The sequence below is a fragment of the Chamaea fasciata genome, unplaced genomic scaffold (assembly GCF_029207755.1).
Source record: "Chamaea fasciata isolate MVZ Bird 193981 ecotype frontalis unplaced genomic scaffold, bChaFas1.0.hap1 SCAF_2, whole genome shotgun sequence".
NCBI lineage: Eukaryota > Metazoa > Chordata > Aves > Passeriformes > Sylviidae > Chamaea > Chamaea fasciata.
This window is the reverse complement of record NW_027094087.1, coordinates 77,580,681-77,594,020: the sequence shown is the minus strand read 5'-3', so window position 1 is coordinate 77,594,020 and position 13,340 is coordinate 77,580,681.

The window sequence follows — 13,340 nt, the reverse complement described above, 5'->3', positions numbered from 1 at the left end:
AAACTTAGCACCAAGAGCTATAGGCTTAACAAATAAATTTACAAAGAGACAGGAACACTGAAATATAAAAGGCCATAACACACACATTTCATAAGGCCATGACAGCCTCGAGGCAGTGTGTCTGCCCAGGTGGAGCTCCTCTGCCTTCACAGGAGCTCTACTAGAAGGGCAAGCTGCCTCAAAACAAGAAACAAACAGGATTAGGCATTGCAATCCAAATTACTTACAAGAGGTGCTGAAGAGGATAATGAACCTAAGCATCCTCAGCAATATTCTAAATATAAATTGGAGCAAGAGTTTGAATTTTGGTATGTGGGTGCATTTTATAAACTGAAGCAGCTACAACACAAGAAGCATAGTGAATGTTGTCTCTACAGTGCCACACAGGGTGTGACCTTGAAAACAAATTCAGTCTATCCATATTTACCGCCCACCTACCTTGCTTGATCATATTAGGCAGACTAAACAGCTGGTACTCTTCCTACTAGTGCCCCAACGTCACGTCCCCGAATTCAGATCACTTAGACGGGAAATGGGAACACCAGGTAGCAGGAAAATGAGGACACATCACTGCTTTCTCCCCCCCTCTCTCCCTCTCTTCCTCCCTCCCTCCTTCTTCTCCTCCACTGAAATAAACTTGTAACCTGAAGAGGCATGCTTATTATCTCCATGATTCTGTCATTTTTACGTTTTGTTCTGTCTTGGTACACTTACCACACAAAAAAAAAAAAAACAAACAAAAACCCCAAAAACTAAAAAACAAAAACACATTCTTAAAATAGTACAATAAAAAAAAGCTACCTACTTCCACTACAAATCATTTAACAAAAAACCTAAAAATCCAAAAGAAAGTAAAACCCCATAGGCATCTGCTATTTTCTTTATATCAGCCTACCTCTTTGGGAGTTTGAAGTGATAATAATCTGTCACCGGTAGGGACACGGAAGAACCACACTCAGGTTCAGAGGTGAGCAGAGAAAAAAGAGAGTTTATTATGATTTGGGATTTAAATAGGATTTGGAGTTTGACCAAGGACTGGGAGATGAGAGGAACACCTTTCTGACCCCAGTGGTCAGTTCACCAGTCCATCACAGACTGGTATGACAACAATCTACTTGTTTATGTTACATTCGTGAGAGACTCCACTAGAAATATGTAAACAGTCATCAGAAGGCTAAAGAATCAGGGAGACAGTAATCCACAAAATGCTATTCTTGTGGAGAATAATTCCTCCCATACATACAAAGCGACACAAAATGAAATTTGGTAGTGCACATAAAAGACTATTTTCAATCAGGGAAATGTCGCCTGGAGAACTACATTTTTTGCTTCTTCTGTTGCTGTCATGCTGGTTCTTGAAAATCTGGGCCATCATTCAACCTGTAGGTTCTGCTGTGCTGTTTCATAGAGAACTGCTTGGGTTCTGTGAGAGCTGATCCAGTTTTAGCCAAGTGCACAGAGTGTTCCACAAAGGGCAATAAATCTCTGTGCTGCTTGTCTGCTGTTTGATCTTTTTGATTAATGTTATATGATAAAGGTGATGTTCAGGAAAAACAGTTCCTAAGAAATCGGCTCGGTCTAGAAAACTCATTTATGCTACCCTTCAGTTACATCAAAGAAAACCTGGCACAGAGCTAATAACAGTCACCTTTACAGAAACACCCTGATAGTCTGATTTTAAATGGAGAAGATCATGGGCCTGTTTCTCCAGAGAGATGACAAGATTTTCTCTTGAAAATCAACGTACTGATTGGAGGAAGTCTCCACAACCTGTCCAGATGATGTGTGTTCATTTGATGACCCAGGTGCAAACATACAGAAATCAATAACAACCACCAGGTATTTAGAAACAGATGGCAAGCACCTTACTTGACTGGTCATAATTCTCAGAATATATTCACAAGCTGTTATATACTGACCAGCAGTATGTTGTCTTCACTGGAGTGCTCACTGAGATAATAATCTGTTCTTATAGTCAGCTTCACTGATGGAAAAAAGACCTAAACAAAGGGTCCACACACAATGCCATAAATAAGGATCAGAGGATCAGCCCCAAAGCCACTCTTCTGAGAGGTGAAGTCAGAGAGCAGAAGTACAGGTGGGAGCTGAGCCAACAGCTGAGCAGACCCCAGATTGAGCCCTCCCCAGTGAGCGCCATCCCACAGGGCATAAGTGTGGGGGCCAGAGCCAGGGACCAGGAACAGGATCCATGGACAGACAAGGTAAACAATAAGCCAGAACTCATAGTGTAGCTTAGGGTCAGGGCTATGTGCCCAGGGCTGAGTCAAAATAAGGCTCCTGGACTGTGGGAAAGAGGATGCCTAGGTGGGGATTTCAGGTGTGGCTGCTCAGGCCATTTAGGACCTACCAGAACCATTCTCCCCGGTGTCACTGGAGTTGTGACTTTGAGAAAAATAATTTTCCTTGGTAGCTTCCAGTTTTCTGCTGTTTCTTGCCAAAAGGCCAACGTACATACAGGAAATATATGAAAATTAAAAACAGACTCCAGCTCATGTGTTCTTGTAAAGTCTGATAAATTAGAGACACGTGGTCAGCTTCTTTGCTTTTTTTAACCTTGTTAATGCCATATCTATAATGAAAATTTACCTACAGAAAATTAGGGAAATCCTACCACTAATATTCATTAAGAAGCTTATATACACTTAAGTTTTTTATTGTTAGAGGTACCCTTAGTATAGGCCAAGGTGACCAAGATTTTAGGAGGAACCAGGGTCTCAGCAAAAGCTCGAGTAGTCATTGGCCCAAAGACGGACATGGAATCTAGAAGGAAAATTTTGGTTATAATGAGAGCCAAGATGACCTGTTTAATATTTTCTTTTCTTTCCTAAATCCTATATTCCTTTTTATCTGTAAGGGGATGAAATAATACTTTAACATGGCATGTTTATTGGCTTCCTGAAAAAATTTGTTATGCATAATATCTGTGTTTGTCTACTGATCTGGAACACAGGCAGTAGATTGCCCTGGTATGCTCTAGGAATCTCTTACCCTGATATTTTGCTTACTCTTTGCCTGCTGAATTATTTACTGCCTTTCTATGTGAGAAAAATGTATGGATTAACAATGACCCTGCCTATCTTGTCAAAACCAAGATCTCTAGATCCATGTTACAGCCTTACTTTTGACTCAAGCCTCTGTCAGGGTCACAAAGACTCAAAGGGTCTTCACCACTTACCTACTCTGTCAAATGTATTTCATTATTTCCATTCTGACAAGACAAATTAATAAAGCCATTGTTTAGATTTGTTTACCATTTTTTTGATCAGTAACTATGTTCAATGTGAACATTCATTGCCAGCCAGAGATGGGATAATTAGAATAGGAATAAAAGTGCTTTTAATAAATTGCCCTGCAAACAGGAGTAATCTCGGGGACAGAATTAGGAAACCACTTTCTTCTGAATCCAGAGAACATCCCTCTGTTGTATGCCAAAAAGGAAAAAAATGAAACAGTGCAAAGCCAGACACTTAAACTATCATTTTATTAAAAGAAATTACAAGAGTGCATAAGATGTAGGCCACAAAAGGGGACTGGAAAATGTGATTTGTGAAAAATTAATTCTTCTCATCATCCTGTAGCTACATGAAGCAATATAGTTTAATTGGCTGGATGCGAGAACCTATATTTTGCCTCCTTTCCTACTCCCCTTTTAACTGCAGTGTTAGCCTTCTTTTATGAGACCAAAGATGGCAGGGTACCAGCACAGTGAGGAAGAAAATACCTTACCATACATGTAGTGTGGGGGCTCAGCCAGGGGGCTGAGTCTTACCAGAATGAAAGGGGGAGGGCAGAATAATATTCTTGTATTGCAAATTATCCAGGAAGAATTCACATCCACAAGGACCATTGTGAGGGCACAGAAAACCTAAAATAAACCATAATTAAAGCATAGGAAACTACTGGTTCCCTAAGGAAAGAAAAATCCAAGAAATAAGAAAAAAGTGCTGTCTTTTTTGGTGAGGGGCCTTTCCACCAACTAAAAATAAAAGTAAATACGACCCCCTTTTTTTCATAATCAAGAAGGGGAAAGACAAGTAAAAAAATGTGTTACAAACTACTTAGGCAACATTTATTGGCAAGAGCTCTGTATTGTGAGGAGGCCTGAACCTCTGATCCAGAGCAAGGATCATGAATTCTCTGTGGAAAGAGAAAGAATGTTCCAAGTCCTGACAACTGTAGTTTGATTGAATAAAACATCGCAATAAATAATGTCCTATCCAGTTTTCCCTAAGCTTCTATTTTAGGAAATACAGAAGTATGTTTCTGGACTAATATAATGTAAAGATTCAATAATTAAATATTTAAGTAGATGTGCATTTGAAGTCATGGCTTCCAGGTCTCCACAGCAGCCAGCCACTGAGATACAAAGCAACACTTCTGAACAGCTTTTCTGAGCAACAATTTCAAGACCTTTTGTATCAGATCACAGATAGTTCATATTTTTAAGACATCCTTTATTATCAAAAATTATCATTTTGTCACAATTCTCATAAATACTTCTTTTATTAGTAACAGTAAAGTACTGTAGGGAACATTGAAGGAGATGCTGAGGATATTTAAAGTACTGTGAATGTGAGAACCAGAAAGGAGAAGAGCAAGACCCACACAGGGGTAGGCACAGGAACAGAGATGTGTATGCTCCAAGTGGGAGGGATGAACGGTGTGAGAGCTATACCAAATACTTCATTTTTAATTTGTCCAACTTCTCAGTGAACAACTTTATCAGTAACCAGCAAAGACAAATTTAGAAGTTCTCTCAGAAGTTGTCTGCTATGCATTAGCAGGTAAAATATGACATCGACGCTCTTTTATATCTATTTTATTTTAAATTCAGATGTCTTCTGATATCAATTGTTATATAAAAGGATGGGTTTGCCATTAAAGAAATACACTAACTCCATGTTTAAATTCCCAGCTGCTGCACCACTGATTTTCTGTTTCCAGTAAAGAGAAACTTTACTGGAATTCTAGTTAGGAATTAGTTTAAATTTCACCTTTTCCCTGGTTTAGATGGAGAAAAACATTAGCATAAGAACTTGCCTGAAATGGAATATAATCAATGAGGTCCAATAGGATTAATTCATCTAACTTACCTTGCCTGCAAACCACAGCATAGTTAAGGTGGAAGCTACATTATATTGGACCTTTATAAGCCAAGACTGACCCAGGTCAAAGTAGTTCAAAATTAAGCATTATTGCAGGTAGTTTAAAAGCCCAAAATAACACTTGGCAAAACAGTGTGTATTTTGAAAAAAATTTTTTTTAAAACAAAGGGCATTTGGAATAAATTCCAAGCCATTTCTTTTTATTTCCTTCATTGGTATAGGGAGAAGTGAAAAAAAACAACCTAAGATAGCAAAAAATTTTAATCAAACCCAAATGAGATGTTTTATCTCCCTTTATTCTTTAGCATATTTCTAATGTTATTACTACTTTTAGCCAAAATAAATCAAGGTGAATTTTGTTAAATGCAGTAGTGAAGCGTGATTTTGGAACATAATTGAAAGAGCACTTTGAAAACATCAGAACAAAGCATTTCCATTTTTCAGAAAGAATCCCCATTTCACAAACATTTTAAATCAGATCAAACCTGCAATTTTCCTGTAAAAGTACTGTTCACCTAAGAAGTGGTCCTGACCTGCACCCTTGGGCATTCCTACACCAGGCTGGAGAGCGGGAGCTTTGCTGACCCTTCCACAGGGTAAAGGGGGACATCACCTGTGAACTCTTCCCACCCTGAAGAGTAGACAGTGAAGGGATTCAGCTCTAGACCATGTCTGTACTGGAGGACTGAGGTAGCACAAGCTGCCCCTGACCACATATGTCTACACAAACATATGTGTGTCTGTGTGTATGAGCACATGGATGCTTCACAAACACCCACACACAGATATCATAGGCACACACACATAAGGACTTGCTGCTGCTTTAGCCTTATTTGAAGCCAAGAGCATGACACAAGGACGTGGTGCCAGGAAACACAGTGATAGCTCAGAAAAAAAGTCCTCTCTACTGCCAACAGACACAGCAGAAGTAGATTATCTTGCACGAGTTTCCATGGTAAACTAAATTAATGAAAAATGCCTCATTTCTGAATTGCATCACCAGAGAGCAATTGTAATGGAAGTAACAATGAGATATGTAGGTGATAATATTCTTCCTCCTCAATGCACCAGAATGGGAGGAACATATCCCTGTTGTGCAGTAAATGCCAATACATGTAGTCAAAGTGTTTATTGTTTTGAAGCCCTCAGGAAATTTGGGTAAAAACTAAAGCCAATTTTTCGATTGGATCATTCACTGAAATGAATGTTCATTATAACACAAAGAAATGAAACAATGCAAGGCCATTTTAAATTTAAATATATTTTAGCAAGTAGAGCAAGGACTGCTACATTATTCTCTCGGTAGGGTGTGAGCTGCTGTATCAGTAAGCATCTGTTCTTTGTAATTCCTCCAGTCAGAATCCGATGATTTAGTAAATATGCAAAGAGCTGTACTTCTGAAAATTAACATTTTTCCTGAGGTCTTTGTTTCTAGTTCCTATACAGCAGATGGCACTGGTGGAATAAGAAGTTATGATGCTTGACAACTTGTAGAAGCCCTTCAGAAGGCCCAGTCAGGTTCTGAATGCCCGCAGGAACGGGCATCCCACAAACTACTTGGGCAAATAGTCTCTACATTTTACAAGCCTTACCACCCAGGAAATTAATGTTTTCTTATGCCTAAATGGAATTTGCTCTGTTTCAGTTTGTGTCCATTGTCTCTTGTCACTGGATACCACATTAAAGAGCCTGGAGCTCCCTTCCTTGCACCCTTGAAGTATTCATGTATGTTGATAAGACCCCCACATGAATCTTCTCCAGGTGGAAGAGTCACAGTTCTCTCAGCTTCTTCTCATGTGTTATATGCTCCCAACTCCATAATCATTTTTGAGATCTTCTGCTGGACTAACTCCAGCATGTTCATATGTCTCTTATACAGAAGAGCCCAGAACTGGACCCAATGCTCCAGATGCTGACTAGAGAGGAAAGATTACCAACCCTGATATGCTGGCAAATGCTTTTCCGGATGTAGCCCAGGGCGATTTTGGCTTTCCTTGCTGCAAGAACATATCGTCTGTGAAGATCCCCAAGTCCTTTTCTGCAAAGACCCTTGCATTTACCTTTGCTGAATTTCATGAGATTCCTGTGTCTCCTGCCTGTTGAAGCCCCTATGAACTGGTAGCACAACCACCACATCTAATAGCCAATCCTCCAAGCTTTTTACCATCTGCAAGTCTGCTGAGGCTGCACTCTGTCCCACTATCCAGGCTATCAATGTTAATGTCAAACAATACTGGTCCCAGTACCAATGGTGGTACAAGGTCCTTCTCAAGGCAGACACTGTGCTGCTGACCACATCACTTGAAGACTGATACTTAAGCCAGGTTTCAGGCCACCTTATTGTTCCTTTATCTAGTCTGTATTTCAACATTTTTTCTGCAAGATTTTTACAGCAGACAGGTTTGAAAGCCTTGCTTACCTCAAGATCCACTACTCTTCTCCTTGCCCTCCAAGCCAGTCATGGAATCATAGAAGGCTATTAGGATTATGATGTATGATTTCCCCTTCATAAATTCTTGCAATATAAACCAAATCACCTCCTTGTCTTTATTATGTTAGGCAAAGCTTTTCAGGATTAGCTGCTCCAACGCCTTTCCAGGGACTGAGATGAGGTCATCCAGCCTGCAGTTCCTAGGTCTGTCCTTCTTGCCCATGGCTTAAATTTGGCAAAATAAATTACACCTTTCTTCTGAATTAATGTGGATACTCCCTTCCTCCATGCTTAGATGCAACATCTCAAAGTTAAAATAAAACATATTCTTTTGTTTTGAACATATTTTTCTGTTTTTCACCATTTATGAAGTGCTGAATAGTTACTTAAGGAGCCTTCAGATATTTCACACTACTGAGAGAATGCTGGGGTTCTGGGACAGTTCCAAGTGACTGCAGCTGCAAGAAATGTGGTGGTATTTTAGAAGAAATCATCTGTGATACTTCAGAAAGGTTGTGGTTTGTCAGGTAGGCATGTGGGCTTCCCTAGGATGACACTTATTTTATTGCCATTGTCCTGGCAATGACTACCATTGGCCAAATGCTGCCAGGAAAAGGCTACAAAACTCAAGGAAAAATCCTTTGACTGAAGACTGAACTGACTGCTGAGTCAAAAAAAAGTACATCCTATGCCCTCACAAGGCTGTGTTTAGGAGGGACTTGAAGTCATTCAAGGTAGAGAGACGGAAGAAAAAAGATGGATGGTGAATTTCCTTTAGTGTCACTATGAAACTAGACCTTCCTTGGGATTTACAAAATATGCTGTCCATCTCAAATTTTATTTATTTTTATTTATGCAGTTTTTAATGAGAAGGGTTTTTCCTTTAGGAGAGAAAGTAAATCCCCAGAGGTGTTACATAAGGTTATATGGTGCTTGGAAACTTCTGGAGCATTCACCCTTGGCATTAAATCCTAATTCAGAATTTTCCAGCATTTATTAGCACTTTAAATATTACAGCCCAACTGATTTCTTTTTATGTTTAATACTGGTGTTAAAAAAGGGAAGCCAGATGGAACCTTTCACTTGCAAGTGCACTTTAAAAGCATTTTGATAGAAGAAGATCTCAAACAACTTACAACTTTCTATTCTGACATGCCAACATGTGAGTGAAAGAACAGCGCCAGAGCAATTTCCTCACGACCTAGACGAAACACAGTTGAGATTGCCAAGTGTTCTTAAGTGCAAGAATTTATTTAGGCAGCCTCAGGAAGGAGATAAAGGGCACAAAAGGACAAATGGCAATTCATACATATACTCTACCACTTTAGGGTATTTACCATGCATTATACATGCAGTACACTATTTTGGAAGAATTTCCACTCAGCTTTTTCACAGGACACACAATTGACAGGACTGGGAAATCATTCGTAGGTCTTTATTCTCTGCTGGACTTTGGGACTGCACAGGCTCATCTTCACTGCATGTCACTGTGTTGAGCGAAAAAGTGGGCAACCTCTTGGCTTCACTAATACTCTGGTGCCAGGTAACACATGTACAGTTTCCCCAAACACTGTTTTGGCAGTTACTTCACGAGCATCTGCTGCCCACAGTTAGGGGCTAGCTGTCTTCCCCCACAGCTGCTGATAGCAGCAGGCAACTCGTGTCTTCACCTTCTTCTGCAAGTTCAGTTCCCTCTGTCAGCTTGAGGTCTATGGCTTAGGGCAGCAAAGAGCAGCTACCACAGAAAAGGTGAGAGCAGAGCTGTTGTGGTCAGTGCAGCAGTGTAAAAAGATGATTCAGTGACTTTCTCCAATGCTTCAGTCCATTCTGCTGGAGACAGTCCAAATTTTCAGAATTCATGAGAATAGCTGGCATTGCTAAAAGACGTGATAGGAGTAACGGTGTATGTTAAAATTTTCACCTAAGCCTTGTTGAAAAATTGATGAGTTTTGAGAAAGAAAGCCGATGGCAAATTACAGTGAAGAAAATGTTTAACTGGACTTCCATTCTAACATCATGTTAAAGACAGACAGCTTTTCTGAACTCTCATGTAACAATGTCAGGAGTGATGTGAAGTCCAAAGGAATAAGAAAATGGCATTAAATATAGTCTGTTCCTATTCTTGCTATGATAGCTGAACCCCATCAAGGCATTCACACAGAGCTACAGAATCCCCTCCTCCTCAGAACAAAAACACACAATAGAGATGTTTGGTGTTACAGATGAGAAGTGAAAAAACAAAGGAAAATAGCCCGAGGTATACTAAATTTTTCTCCAAAATATATACCCAGCAGGGATGAGTATGAATCATCACACAGAAAGGCACAGAAATTATAAGCCACCCTGTGCTAGTTTTGTTTCACTTGACTTTAAATTTGCTGGAAAATCGTTTTGGTTTTTTTGTTTTAAACACCAGAGCCATTGTTTTCTCATTGTATGCTCACTTGGGTTACTTTCAGCCTTCAAAGTTTTCTGAAATACAAGCCATAAAAAACAAGTCATTCTTTGTTCACTCTCATAAATCATCACGCAACCAAATCATTGCCCTGCTACCTGCAGGTGACTGATTGGAAAAAACTAGTTCTGACACTGAAGAGATTATGTTGAAGAACAGGGCTTAAGAAAACAGAGCCTGATGTGGAAAAAGAAAAGGTTAACTTCCTCCCCGTTAACTTTTGGGGCACAGAATTCTAACACATCAATTTCAAACTGATGCTTTACGTCAAAAATCTGTACATTAGAGTAGGGTTCCACTCTTCTGAGGGGCGGGAACGAGAGTTTTACAAAGGAGCTGAGATTCAGATGTCTTCACTTTATCCTCTGTGCCATGTATAGAGCAAGATGCCATGTCAGAGTAGTACAGAATGTTCACCACTGGTTGAACTCTCACCAGGACTGAGTTTCTAGATGCCTGCATGTCAAAAGTGCTAAGACACCCTGATAGCTCACTTGTCTATGAGCAATAAGAATATTCAGCAGTCCATCACCTAGAAATCATCCACAAAGTATAAGAGTGAGCTCTAAAATGCTGAGTCAGATGCCTGCAGTCTATAGAAGAGGCATATGGTCTACGCAAGCTTTGCAATAGCCAAATCACTGAAGTGGTAATATGTTAATTAGGTAAAATTATACATATTACTCACTGGAGTAATATGTAAAAACCTGCACTTTGAGCAATGCCAAGTGAGAGAAACGGGGAATTTTGCAGAACTTGGATTTTTAATGAAAGCATTGAACCAATGTGAAAGGGATTCAGAGATAAAAAACATCTTTTGACTGAAGTACCTAAGTTACACACATACATGTAATGGATTACCTTTCAAATCTACGTGTCAACGAGATAGCCATGCTCCATTTATACTCAAAGGAGAGATGTGAGCACTCCTAGAAAGATTAATTTATCTACTTATCAGTATCGATCTTGAGATAAACCAAGTCACAAATCACATTATTAGCACTCCTATAAATAGTTTCTAGACAACAGATTAGCTTGGTTAGAGCACAGTGCTAATAATGCCAAGCTCATAGGTTTGTTCCTCATTAGGGCCATTCTCTTAAGAGCTGGGCTCATTGATCCTTGTGGGTCCCTTCCACCTCAGAATATTTTGTGATTCTGTGTAACTATTCAGATATTGATTTTTGTATTCATAGTATCATAGATCGGTTTGGGATAGAAAAGACCTGTAAAAGTCATCTTTTAAACCCCCTCCCCCTGCAGAGAGCAGGGACATCTTCAAGCAGACCATGTTACTCAGAGCCCCATCCAAATTGACCTGGAATACTTCGAAGGATGGGGCATCTGCAGCCTCTGGGCCACATTTGAACAGATGACTCTCATCGTCCCATCAGATTGAAAAGATGGTCATGAAACAATTTGCCTGAGATCAGGAACAGATTAATTATTATAGCATTTACCAGATCAGTAGGAGACTTGCATTTTATTTTTGCAACAGTAAAAACCCAGTGTTTGGTTTTGTAACCTGCTGAGAGAAGTGAACTTTAATCTCTCATCTCTTAATACAGGTGGGCCACAGTTCAAGCAAGTAACAGGGAGTAAGCCAGTGGCAATATCCCTGAAATGGAATTACAGTCATCTGGATTCCTCTCAGCACCTCCCTGAGGGAAACAATCGTGATTAAAATAGGGCAACAAAACTTAAAGCTAGATCTAGGTCCCTTCTTTGGTTCTTGTTAAAAAACACTGCTGGCAAGCAAGACATTCTTAGCACACCCTTTCAACCTCTCTGACTCTGTAATTCTTTGCTGCCCCTGAAGAATAAAGAGTGCCTTTCTCACAAGCAGATGGTTAAGTTCTGCACTGGTCGCATTGCATACCTCTCAGGCATGTGAGCAGCTATGCCATTGACCAGAAAATAGGCTTGTCCATTCTGCTCCTATATGCTGACTTTGAAATGTGGCAATACTGACTGTTAATTTGTTAGGTATAATTAGAAAAAGCTTAGAGACACTGCAGTCTTCAGGGACCTTAGAGAAGCCCAGGCAGAGAACAAGTTCCCAAATGTTCAGTTCAGCCACAGTAGGAGTTTTCTTAACTATGCAGAAGAGAAAAACTCTGGAGGTTTTATTGCTTTTTAGTTACAGAAATGATTGAACAGATCTTTTTTTTTTTTCCTGTCATAATTAGATATCTGTTTTTCAAAATACGTTTTGGGCACCTAGGCAAGATTTTCAGAATTTTTAATAATATTTGATTGTTCCTTCATTAAATTTCATCTCATTCCCACTGTACTGTTATCAAGCTCATCTAATTTTTCATGTATACTCATTCTCTTCCCTATCAACAGCGTGACCCAGTTCCGTATTAGATATCATTAGTTCAATCCTACTTTTCATGCCAAAATCATTAAAGAAAATACTCAAATGAACTCCAAGGATGATTCATGAAAAATGGCCTAGTAGTCCACTTCAACCCATTACATATTTTTCTCAATATTGCTCATTTCCATTTCCACTTTAAACAACTCCCTAACTATCTCAAAGTTTGTACCTCCGTGTTATTAACGAGGACTTTCCTACGGGCATCGTTTCAGATGCTTTACTCATAAATTAGTCTGTCTCAGTGGGACTGCTTCCATTTAGCTTCAGATGTCTTTAGAGTGGTCATCTACATCTGAGCTAGTCACCCCTGGCTAACTATGCAGTCAATGGAGAGAAACAAGCACTTGTAGGTGTGATTCATCTGACTTATTTTAGATATTTATTTCAGGATAGGATGAATCATACCCTAAAAGGAACTATTTTTTAGAACTGCTAAAAAAAGAAAGCATGAGGTGAGTAGTTCAGAAATAGAGGTCACCAGACCGGACACATGCATTTAGTCAGATCCATCCCATCATTTATTACTAAACAAATTTGATCCTTCATATCTTTCTGCTTTGTAAAACCTGTTATCCAAAAAACAAATTCAGTTATTCAGACATAAACCTCACTTGACAAAATTTATTCTAATTTATACCATTTTCTTTTATCTTTATGTCATACATTATTCTTTCCTTCATAATTTTATCTTGCATGCTCTTGATGTTACCCTTGATGTTACCTGAGGTCTGTTGCTGCTCAGTACTTTCACCCTGAATAAATAAACCACAAGGTGTTTTGCTCCAATCTGCAAAGCAGATTTTTTTCTGCATTCATTCAAATTTGTACTTTATTAATTTTTATTTATTATTATGTGTTTACTTATACATAATTATATGCTACATAATATCGATCTTCTTTTCTTTTTGCTTCTGTTTTACATTTTCTGGTAAAGTGCTGAATATT